The sequence below is a fragment of the Egretta garzetta genome, unplaced genomic scaffold (assembly GCF_000687185.1).
Source record: "Egretta garzetta isolate BGI_Z169 unplaced genomic scaffold, ASM68718v1 scaffold246, whole genome shotgun sequence".
NCBI lineage: Eukaryota > Metazoa > Chordata > Aves > Pelecaniformes > Ardeidae > Egretta > Egretta garzetta.
In genome coordinates, this window is record NW_009259976.1 from 2,301,260 (window position 1) to 2,313,668 (window position 12,409).

Sequence of the window (12,409 nt, forward strand, 5' to 3'; positions counted from 1 at the left end):
AGTGACAGGGAAGAGATTTGATTAGTGTGCTTGGACAGGAAGGCATTATTATGGAGGAGTGATTTATGGTGCGGAGCAGCACAAAATTTTGAGATTTTTTTTTGTACATGTTTGAACAGAATCCAAGGATATTTTTTTCACAGAGTACGGTCATCTGCAATTAAAAGCATTCATTAACTTTACGAAAGGTGATAGATATTTCTGCTGGTTTTCAGTCAAAAAAATACTTTTTTCACTTGTAAAGGTTGGGTTGGTGGTTTGTTGGCTTTTTTACATATTAAACAAAGAGTAAAGATAAGTTTGCTCTTGATTAATAGAGAGATTCCATGCAGATAGGTGGCATAAGATCTGTGTCAGATTTATTCCTTGTGCTGCAAATTGTAGAGAATAATAGTACCTGTTAACTGACTGTACTTTTCATGAAATGTCAAATATAGTCCAGTGAAATCACTGGGAATCTTTCTGCTGATGTGGTGGACTTTAGACTGAGCCAATAGAGCTCTCAGAATACTTTTCTTATAGATTTATAAACAAATTAATAAGGATTTACTCTGTTCTGGGATGACTGAGAATAAGTAACAGAGCTACACTACAGGACTTCTGTGACTGGCTATATTGTGCTCTTGTGGTTTGTGCAGCAAATCATCTTCTCAGCTAATATAAATTTGTGTAATTCCATAGTCTTGAAGGCAGCTGTGTAGATTAATACCAGATGAGGATGATGGTTTGCTTGGAAAGCAGCGTCCACTGTTACTTCTACTCATGAGCCATTAACTTTTTGCCAATGTTCCTAGGGATGGTAGAAGCCAGTCTCTTTCAAAGGTTCATAGTGACGGGATGATGGGCAATGGGCCCGAGCTGCACTAAGTAAAATTCTGATTAGCTATTAGGAAACAATTTTGCTTAGTGTGAGCAGTCAAATATTGGAACACGTTGCCAGAGAGGCTGCATATTCTCCAGCCTTAGAGGTGTTCTGAACTTGCCAGGCCAAGGCTCTGACAACTAGTTGGCCCTGCTTTGAGCTGGGGTTGCACCATCTTACCCCAGAGGTCCCTTCCAACCTAAATTATTCTATGGTTCTGCGTAAGTACTTTTCATCTCACAAGCAGAGATGTTTCTACAACTGAAATTTTCATACCACTTCCATATATTATCATACATTGAAATAACAACAGATGTTCAACTGGTGAATTTTCACTAGATTCAAGTTCTGTTTAAATATTCTTTACTATATTTCCTTTTCAACAGTAGCTGGTGGTGTAATTAAGTGTTGTTATTCATTTTGTACTATGCCATAAGCAATAAATCTTTCAAAGAATAAATTATTGAGAGAATAAGATGTACATTGCTAACTTGTGTATTTTTCTCGTGCACAACAGAAGTGATTCAAACAAAGCACACAGTGTACGTACAAGGCTAAACTATGTATTTTGTGAAACAAAGCAATGTTCAAAGTTAAAGCTATGGGATAAAGTGCTCTGGAGCTAAAACTACTAGAATCAATATGGCTTATGCAGAATGAAAATTAAGATCATAATCAGGTTCATCTAGAAGAGAGATGAAATTCAGTTTAGGTACATGTCCCTGGCACATGGGGAAAAAAAACGATCCCAGTTTTATATATAAAATGATGGGCTCTAGGCTGCTCATTACTTCTCAGGAACCAGATATTACGACAACAAAATCATTATTTACGTGAAAACACCAAAACAGTTCCCAAATGTTCGAGAAACAAAACCAAACAACATTAGAAAGAGCTAGACACGAAACCAGAAAATGTCAATAGACCTCTGCAGGTTTGTATCTTGAAAACTCTCTGCAGGTCTGGTCTCTACTGTCTCTACTTTCAAAAGCATCCAACAGAGCTGGAGGATCTCCAGAGGACAACAAGGGTGATCAGTTACAGGATGGAAGATCCATACAAGGAACATTAAAAACCCTGGTTCATTTGCTTGCACGTAAGTATCCAGCAGCAGTTTAAGATACCTTTGAAAATCTGACACATTCACACATTTCTGGTAAACATAGTAAAAAACTTGCTGTGTATGCTCTCCCAGTGTGGCAGGTAGGATATGTATACTGGGGTATCTCAGGTGGCATTAGAAGCCAACGTGAGGGAAACTGAGTCAAGCTTGAGGTTTACCTGGAATCAAGAACCGACAAGCTCATGGAGGAGAAATCCAGTGAGGATTTCATAAACAGAAACCACCTCTGACTCTGGAAGTCCCAGAGTTGCGAATTTTCAGAAACATGTGGGCTATGTGTGGCTGCTGTTGTTTTATACTTGCTTTATTCTTACACTTCTCCTTATACATCTATTATTTGTTGCCATTAGAAATAGGCTGTTGGGTTAGATGAAATTTTGATCTGACTCAGTATAGCTGTTCTTTTGGTCTTTTTTTTTTCCTTTTCTGGTGTGTTGAGAGAATTTTTTCTTCTCCCCTGGAGCTCTTGGCTAGAGAATGCCCAGCCCTCCGGCAGTGATGCACGTGCACCCTGGTCAGCGCGTAGGGCTGCTTAATGCAGTCAGGCTCTTCAGAGACTTCAGCTGTCAAAATCTTCCCAGTTCTTGACAGCAGACTTCACAGGAGGTTTATAGAGATTTGAGATTTGATCAAGTTTGTGCTGAAGGCATATATCTAGTATCTTCTTCCCACTTTCAAACTTTTGCACTGGAGCATGAAACGTGGGGCACGTTATCAAGGAATACCTGCAAGATTCTTTTATTAGAAGCAGAAAAACACTTTCTCTCTCAAAAATGTCTAGTTTTTTTTGCTTTAAAACAATTGGTGGGACACAGATGCTTGTCCTGAAAAAATTATTTCACTCCAATTAGTTAATTAATTAATTTAAAAGGTGATGAGCAAATGGAAAAAAAAGTCTCCAGAAGGTGTTGGACAGGTTTATATGTGAGTCGTCACTAATGCATACCATCACTCTGAGTTCTGCTGGCTTCTAAAACAAACAAGTTAGTGTGGACTTCCAGGGCTCACAGACTGTAAAACAATGCAGTTTAAATCCCATTTAGTTTAGCAAGATACAGAACTGCACCGAGGCCCTGGCGTGAAGAAGCTATGGAGGAAGAAAGAGGAAAAATAAGGAAATCAGGTTTATAAGCTTGTGTTGTTGGTGACTATCCAATAACTTGGATCATGGCTAGCTTCAGATACGCCTGGCAGAGGTACACACAGAGATTCTCCCATGTCAATTCTACATAATCACTGCCTGGGGCCTGGGGCTGAGGGAGGAGACTTCATGAGCCATTTTTGGGGACTACTTGCTTCTGAGAGATGGAACACTTTGTAGGCTAGCCCAGAGCCAGCAAATACTAACCAACTTGCCACTCAGCAAGCCTAGTCTCACCAGCCAGTCTGCACCCCACAGGTTCACACTCCCCGTAGCAAAATAGGTTATCTTCCAGCCTGCCAAGCAAGCAGTGGGAGGTGGAGTAACAGGCAAGGGTTGCCATTATTGTGGCCACACGAGATGACGCAGCATCATAGGAAACCGCGCTTCGCTACAGCTAGGAACTGTGAAACTGTTTGCTGCTGGTGCACCTCAGTGGGGTCCAGGGTTAAATCCCTGACTCTTTGAGAGGGATCCTGCATTTATATCAGGCAAGAATGCTAAAAATAAATTTCTCTTAGTCCTTTTGTTTTTATTGCCAATCTAGTTTTTGGTGGGAACTATTTCTCAATATATGCTGAATATGCAGCATATATCACATTATCATTATGATTTCACATAAAGCCTCTATATAAAACAAAAATCCAAGTAAACGAGTCACTCTATGATGCAGGTAATATGTTTTGGGTAGGCGAGAAGGTGGCAAATAAAGCGTTCAGATCTGATATTATTTATTCAAACATTGTCTGCTGGAAGACACCTCGTGATGCACAGTCACTGTGGCCTAACCCAGCCTGTTCCTGGTGAAATGCTGTTAAAAGACTGGTGACCCTATCAGGTTCATGCAGGCAAACAGGTTGCAGAGCCCGTGACGGTTACAAATTGTTTATAACAGAGGAGAAAACCAGCCTTGCTGGGAAATGAATATTTCTCTTACGTATACTTTGGGTTTCAATTCTGATAACAGATAAAATGAAATCTGATTTTGTAAACCACAGTAGTGCCCTACCACAGTACCTATAAAATTAATGAGAAAAACAGTCATTCAGTTAGTTAGTTCAGTTCTCTTTTCTCTCTACCTCTGGATCCCAGTTTCCATTTTCAAAGAACCTCCTTTTGGTCCACAAACCAAAAAAGAAATTGGACAAATTACACGACATTGGAATAGGCCTTTGTCACAAAGAGGTGTTCAAAGCACAGTGTGAAGAGTAATACGTTACAATGGCCTTATCCAATGTGTCCATGTGCATTCCTGAGATATACATCTATATATTTTTTATTATTAATACTAATAAAGGCAGGGCACGGGTGCAGCAGGCCTTAGTTCCTGTCTTTGGGGACTTTCATCTTTAATATAGTCTCTTAAAAATACATGCATTGCTACATTTTTCATTACCCTTGATTTTTTCATCAATCACGTTAATTTATACAGGGGGCACTTAATAATAGCTAATTAACACTTATGACTTTTTAAATTAAAAGACCTTTAGAGAGATTACTGCTGATTGCGAAAAGGTTTTTGTTCCTCCCATTAAAAAGAGAAAGAAAGAGAGACTGAAGATCTGGCTCGGGCATATGAGGGGAACTTCTCTCTTGCTTCACCGATCACACAACAAACAAAACCAGCAAAGGCCTGCACAACGGCAATACTGCTATTAGCCTACGCTCCTGAAAGGTGCCATTATTTTAGCTGATTATTAAGCAGCATATATATTATTCAAAGTGACCTTTAAATAGCTGAAAATTAAATTATAATTTACTGGGAAGATATCTAAAACCATGTAGCTATTATTACCAAAAAAAAAAGGACCATGAGCTCATACCATCTCCTGAAAATACATTTTTATTATTACCAAATGCAGTGAAGAGAGAAAAGGCATTGAATTCTGACAGTAAGAGGGCTCTCATGGATATAAATAATAATTGTTAATAAATAACCCCCCTGTTCCTACAGTGAAAAGTTGCCCATGTTTAATTTTTGACTGCGTTCACTTTTGGATATATCAGGGAGCTGCTGGGATTCACACCACTTTCCCTCTCTAACAGAAGTATGATTTCTTCCTTTAAAAAAATTGATTTCTCATCATTGAGTGTCTGTGCTAAACACTTCCAGTGTTCTCTAAATCTTTATGATCTGGCCATATAACTTTGTTTTAAAGCAGCAGTGAGGGATTTTTGTTGGTTTTGTAGTTGTTGCTATCACTATTATAATAATTATTACTATGACAATATTTTAATAAGACTAACTGGATGATGATAATGATGATGATGACGATGACGACGATGATGATGATGTCCCACCAGTAGATGTCTCCATTTCCTGACAGACTCCACAGAAAATACTCAGCATCCATAACATCCATAAGATCTTACATCAATCTGGTGATGACAGGAGGGAATCCAGTTTAGAAGGACAATATTCCACACCTGAAGTAACCTCTAACCAACCTCCCTTCAGCTGCTCAGGGGCCTGAGGGAAGGCTGTCTTGCCTGTCCAATCCTTCCTGCCACATATTTACCCAAGGCCGTGGTGCTTCTGCTCTTTAACAATGAGAATATACAGCTGCCAGTAGCAAATGCTCCTTGCGGATAGTGTTTCTAGATAAGATGAAATCAGGCTCATACAGTGTAAAAAGAGACAAACACCATTCCTGTTTAGGAGCTGCTTGCTCTTTTTTTTAGGCACATAGCAATGTGTCACCTTGGCAGCATCATTTTGCAGTCTGCATCTCATGTTAAACCCTGTGTTTCACAGGGTTTGCCTGTTGTGAATATAAAGTGTATGGGATAGGATATTTCTCTGCTACACATCAGACTCAATAAAAATAGAATCCACAAACATACTGATGGGATGGGTTCAAAAAAATCCAAATGCATTAATGAAGTTGATTGAACGTAACAGTCTCTGCTTAATCTTCTATGAATTTGTTTGGGGCTGTTTGGTATCATTTCAGCAGTTAAATACAGCTGCACAAAACTATATACTATCAGAGATAGCAAAGTCCACATGTAGAGTCAGTGTACAGCATTGATAATCATAAATTAGCAGGAACGGTTGAGAAAATAAAAAATGCAGCCATCCTGGATATACATGTCCTGCTCCACGAAATTAGTAAAAAAAAGATCTTTTCAACTGTAAATGTGAGAACAACTGAATTTCTAACTGAAATTGCTTTTTTGTTCAGGCTATATCTACTTTTACATCTAAGTGAGTACATTGTTTCCATGTTGGAGATTTGTCTTCTGAAAGAGGACAGTCAAATTGACGAAAATCAAAGTCTTCTCTGTTTAAAAAAAATCTTAGAAAATATTTAAAATATTCAATATTGAAACTTAGAGTAATTTCCACTGCATTCCATTAAATTATGTACCAAATTCTGTAAAGAAAATCCTAAAAACAAATAGAATAACAGAAAGAGTAGGGTTTTTCACTCTCAGAACAATCTTTATCACAATCTTCCAATCCTCAATCATCTTATCATTAAACATGGAGATGATCTCGCTGATTCTATAGGACTATTTGTGGTTTTAAACAAAAAGTACAGCCAGGGCTAATCTTATCTCTAATTCTTGAAGAACACACAGCCTTTAAAAGTCAAGTTGTCTGGCTCATAAAAAAGAAAGAGCTGGAACAAGCAATGATATGTTTTATTGATGAAATACAATTTATAATTACAGTATAAATATAGGCTATATATGCACATTTTGAGAAAATGGATAGAACATTTTAAATAAATTAGGTTTGTAATGAGTTTTTTACCCATCTAGAACAGAAGGGTTGACTCTAAAAGCACAATGAACAGGACTCACCTCAAGAGACACATTCAAACTATATTAGAAAAAATCTTTAGACCAACAAATATTGCTGTATGGTTTCCCTTTTCTCTGAAGCCCACAGAACTCAGCTTGCACATGGTGATCATTTTTCTGCCACAAGTCTGTTACGTTGCTCAAAGAAGTAAAGAGATGCTGTCAAAAAGATGATAATCTTTGTAATCTTCTGAATAGATAGCCAAAATGAAATAGCGTGTCTTATTGCATGGGAGTCGTAGAGGTGAGGTTGAGTAGGTTTGCAGTGACTGAATGATGAAGAGCTCCGTAGGGTTTTGTTCTACCATTGTTTTCCTATTGGCTCCAGAGAACTTTGGATGAGGTCCTATGGGCTGACCATCCCAGCTAATCATGCTAGGTGTGATATTTTTACCTGAAACAGCTAACAATTGTACTTTTAGGTCCTTTGTGAGGACTCTTTTCTGTGGCTCTCTTAATTTTTGCTATTCGAGATGGCATCTCAGCTCTCTGACAGCTCCAAACTGGAGAAAGAAGCCAGCCCAAGGGGGTGCCAGTTCTGAATGTTTCATGCCTGTTCTGCCATCTCAACCGAGATTTTCTGCAGTAAAGAAATACTGACCATGTACAGGAAAATTGGTCTCTGATGCCAAGACAGTCTTAGAGCTGGGGCAGCAGGAGTTAGCAGCCGCGTTATCAAAGGCAATGTTTGCCAGCTTGGCTGTGTGGTGGGACTTGAAATGTAGTGGGGGTCGTCGCTCACCTCTCGTCAGAGGAAGCAGGCTGGCTTGTATCGGGAATCAAAGCAGCATAATAGAAGAAACTCCTTCAAGTGGGTAGTAAGGCAGCGTAGTATGGCTTTGAAATTGCTTAACATCCTGATGAACTGGAGCAGGATTTACATATAAACGAGGTCATACAAGCATATTCTCCATAATGCTTTGCCAGTAACCACCTCAGCATTATTCATTTTGATATCACCCCATGCTGTGAAAACATGCATGAACCAAGAGAGTTTTACTGTGTTCTACAGGGTAGAAAAAAATAATTATAAATAAAAATAAAAAGCAAATACTCATTATTATATATTGGCAATTTACTTGATAATGGCCCACATAGTTACAACCAACATCCTTCATGTTTGATTTTCATGCTACAAGTGCCTTCACAGTTTAAAATAAAACTGCTGTGGTATAGTGTGTTGAATTACCAAATATCTGAATAATAATAATTAAAAGGAATTTGAAAAAGCTAAGCTTCAATTTACAATGATTTTCAACTGAACATAGAAATTTTTAAATCTTTCTCGCTCTATAATCCACATTTCCAGAAGGGTCCTGATTTTTTCTCTCCCTACCAGCAGACAAACATTTTTGCCTCATTATCAGCACCGGAGATTCATACTTACTTTATTGGCTCAGAAGACCTCAAATGCTCTGCAGATTGTAGTGTGTGAAATCCTGATCCTGCAAATAACAATAGGCAGTGGAAACCCCAGCCCTAAAGATCAGGAAGAGGGACATATGTTTAATCCCTTTATTTTCTACTATGAGAAAGGTAACAGCAATACCTCACATAACTTGGGACAGCAAAAATGCAAGGGAAGTTGGAATCCATGGGAAGTGGTAGTCTGCTCTCAGAGAAGGGATCTTTCCCCACAGTATTTTTATCAGTAAACAGCAGAATCACTTTACCAGCTAATTCATCTCTCTCCTATCTATTCAGCATCCATTGTTTTTCATATGAAAGCAACAGAAATGACGAGAACCCTGGTGGATTTCATTAAGACTTTGGCAAGGCTTCCATTTTTGGGATTAAATCTCTTTTTTGGTTCTTTTTGGGAAGTGGGTGGAGGTTTAAGGTTCAGAGTGGGTAGCCAGTTAAGGCTCAGGGGCTTAAACTACATGTATGACTCAAAGTGCTGTTTCTCAGAAGGCTTGACTGTTTTCCCTGGAGATTTAACATCCGTTTGATCTCTACTGGAAGACTGCCCACTGTGAGATCCCCTTAACTGAAGATGTCCCCAGCATTTATATGTTACTTCTGGTACTTTGTGAACTGCCTTGTCCCCAGGGAGCACTGCTATCATGGCAGTGGATAAATCGGAACTGGAACTTTGATGTAAATGGGGCTGAATCCGTTAATTGCTTTAAAAGTCTTTGTGATTTGCATTGTCCCAGAAGACATGCAGTTATAGTGGTTCAAAGATCATACCACGCTTTGATGTTGCCAGGGCTAGATTCATTATTGCCTGAAATTGTAAGAACAAAGCTTTACATGGACACTGGAAATTAGCTGGGAACCAGCGTGGGGATGTGATCCATGCTATTTCCTTCTCCAAGCTTAATGAGCCTTAGAAGACCCCAGCACTTTCTTGGTACGCATGAGTTTGGTTTTGGCAGATGGGGACACAACGCTTTGGCTGGTTCTTTGAGTGTTGCCTGAGCTCAGCTACAGCCAGCTGCTTCATCCTGGAGCTAGCTCCTTAGGGATGTTCGGACATTTTATAAATGCTGGGCATGAGTAGTGCTAGCAGCTTGTCTGTGGAAAAATGGCCCTTGGCACACTTATCAGAGTGTGTGACTGCTGTTGTGGTCAAATGCTGTCCCAAACTTAACAGACGCTGCTAGATATCCCAAATTCTAGAGGTTTATATTGTACTGTCAAGCTCTGTCCCATGGGAAAACTGTAGGGGACGTAGGTCTTGCACTGTTTTGGTTATGATTACCTGTTGCTTTTCTGGATCATCGTCAGCCTGGCTTGCAAAGTATCAGGATCACAGCCTGTGCACGAGTCTGACTTACTGCACACATGAGGTAGCCTCTCTGCACATCCATCAGTTGTCTGTCTGGAACTGTCAACGTCTCCATTCAGCTCTGTGCTTAGGGTCTCCAAAATCTTTTAAGATATCTTTGGTCAGGGACAGATCCTTGCAACGAAGCCCCGGTGTTCAGAAATTGTACTCAGACTTCAGAGCCCGAAGTTGTAGTGTTTGTGCAAATTTTAGTCTAGCTCTGTGGACCAGGAAAACAAGGCTATTACCTTCCTAGGATGAAATCCATTCATTATACTGTGTACAGAGCTCACGTATATGTAAGGAAGAAATCAGATTCATTTTGTAGCCTGCACAGAAATTATTTTAAAATACACACATAGGATGGAAAAATGGCCAACATAATAACAGTAATGAAATCAATAATAATAATAGTAATTAACAATTCCTTTCCATTTTCCAGACCAGGCAAGGAAGAGTTAAAACAGTTTGTACCAATTATTGACTACAAGATCTGCAAATGATTGCATAAAATTTCCAAAATATGCCTGCAAGCTTCTATTATTGATGTTGTGCCCCAGGACATGCACATATGGATTTAATTGTCTAAAGTGTTTTATTAATTAAATTGCTATGATTTACCTCTCCCATGTTAGCATTTACAGTTTATGAAACAGCTCGTAATTAGGAAATGACTATACTGATGTTGCTTGTTTACTTTGCAAGCAATACATAATAGTGCCATATTCCTCTTTTAAACCCACCCTCCCAGGCTACCTTTTTTCTAGCCCGATTAATAGGCAACTGCTGCTGGTGCGTTAAATTGCTTTTTGGATATGTGTAGGGGGGAAGATAACTGCTGGGGTTACTGCTGCCGGCGAAGTGTACAGCAGCATCCTTCTTCCTAGACTGGAAGCTTCATCCAAAGCTCACTGAAGTTAATGGACATCCTACTCAGGTTGGTGTGGTTTGGGTCCGTCCGAACAAGCCAAAATGAGGATTTTTTTCCCTAAATACAGCATCATGTTGATTGTGGAACCCCCAACATACTCTAGCCAGACAAACACTATTTTATTTGAGTTTTCTTTACTGACTCTCAGAAAGATCTTCTAGAATACTTATCAATAAATGCCCTGAAGTTGTGCACAACTGGATTTATTCAAATGAAAGAAAGTGTGTAAGTTTTAGGCAGAAGGATATTTGCCAACGAGTAGATAGGTATTACTGCATCAAAAGGTTACTGAGCCAATCTAAATGATAATCCATCTCTGTCTGAAAGTTAGTATTATTAAATGTATAATTAAATTCTATATTCTCAAATTTTGTACATTTTTTGCTTATTTGGAGAACGCAGACACCATATAAGTGACCTATATGTATAGGTGGAGGAAGAGAGAGAAGAAAGGAGTATTATTATAGCAGGCAGTTGGACTAGATGATCATTGTAGGTCCCTTCCAAATGAAATTTCTATTCTATTCTATTCTATGATATATTTTAAGACCAGAATGGAAGAGAATGATCTCTTGAGTAAAATATGCCACAAAGTATCACTATAAGTATTTTCTCTTTGCTTCCATTCTGCTGCTTTTCATACTGGGATAAGATCTTACATAGGCAAGGCCTCTTGCGCTCCCATAATTTCCAAAGAGCTTTACAATCTTTGTTGATGCCCATCAACTCAGTACTCTGCTCTCCCCAGCTTCTTACTGAGTTCCATGGGAGCAGGGCCGGGCATAAAGCAGTTGACAGCATTGACTCATCTACCGTATGTCCTGGCTTGTTTGTGATGCAAGCTAAAACCTACCCACATCTTTGGTTGAAAGCTGCATTTTAAAAAAAACAAGTCACCAGAATTTCACAAAGGAACGAAGGTGATATGGGGGTTGAGAATCAGGACTTAAGACGGCCACATGGCAACTGGCATTTTCTGAGAGAAAAGACTGACTTTCCTTTGAAATTCATAGGAAATTCCCTTTACTATGACACAAAAATCTTGCCCACCTTAAGACTTTGTTTTGCTATTCTAGCCACGTAGGAGATGTCTGGATAATGCCACATCTTAACTCCCCCTGCCAATGTAATGCTTAATAGACGCCTTTCACTAGACCACAGAAGATAAAGCGATCTTTGGGCTAGCTACTATAATCGGTCTTAGCAGCCCTGGACTGTTTTAGTGGCTTTGGTAAAACATAAAATTGTCTTACAAATGATTCCTGCCCCTGTGGCTTATTGAGCACTTGGTGTGTAGTGAGTTATATTTCAAAGGGGTAAATTAACAGTGGATCTCTCTACATGTAAAAGTTCTTTGGGGATAGATCTTTAAATGGGGATTTACTGACACTGTTGTATTGACTTTGATTCCATTTGATGAACGAGTGAGGTCATGTCCATCTTCAGTCTGGTTGATAAGTTGGTTTCTTCCTCCTTCTTTGCTCTCTGTGTAATAGGAATGGAAAACTGCTGTGATGTAGCAGTGTGCTCTAAGATAGCTAAAATTAGATAAAAAAATGAGCTTTCAGGTAGGATTCCAGAGCCTTATTTAATGCTTTTAAACAGCTCTCTAGTTTTCTAAAATGTTCATCAAAGTGGATGTGCTCAGGCCTATAAAACCTGCTAGGCAATAGCACCTTTGAAAAGTAGATCCTTTCTGCAGGTGTGAAAATACCACCACCCCAGAATGATGACCAAAATACCACTGTTCCCTCAGAGGTAGACTCTCA

The 12,409-nt window shown here is 39.1% G+C and overlaps 1 long non-coding RNA gene across 1 annotated transcript; it reads right to left on the reverse strand.

Annotated features, from left to right (window-relative positions):
• Positions 1–6,961: 6,961 nt before the first annotated feature.
• On the reverse strand, positions 6,962–9,930 carry LOC118452471. Its single transcript, XR_004842233.1, has 3 exons — positions 9,644–9,930; positions 8,324–8,381; positions 6,962–7,902 (listed from the first exon to the last, which is right to left on the reverse strand). It is a non-coding gene; the product is annotated as an uncharacterized LOC118452471 (long non-coding RNA).
• Positions 9,931–12,409: the final 2,479 nt, after the last annotated feature.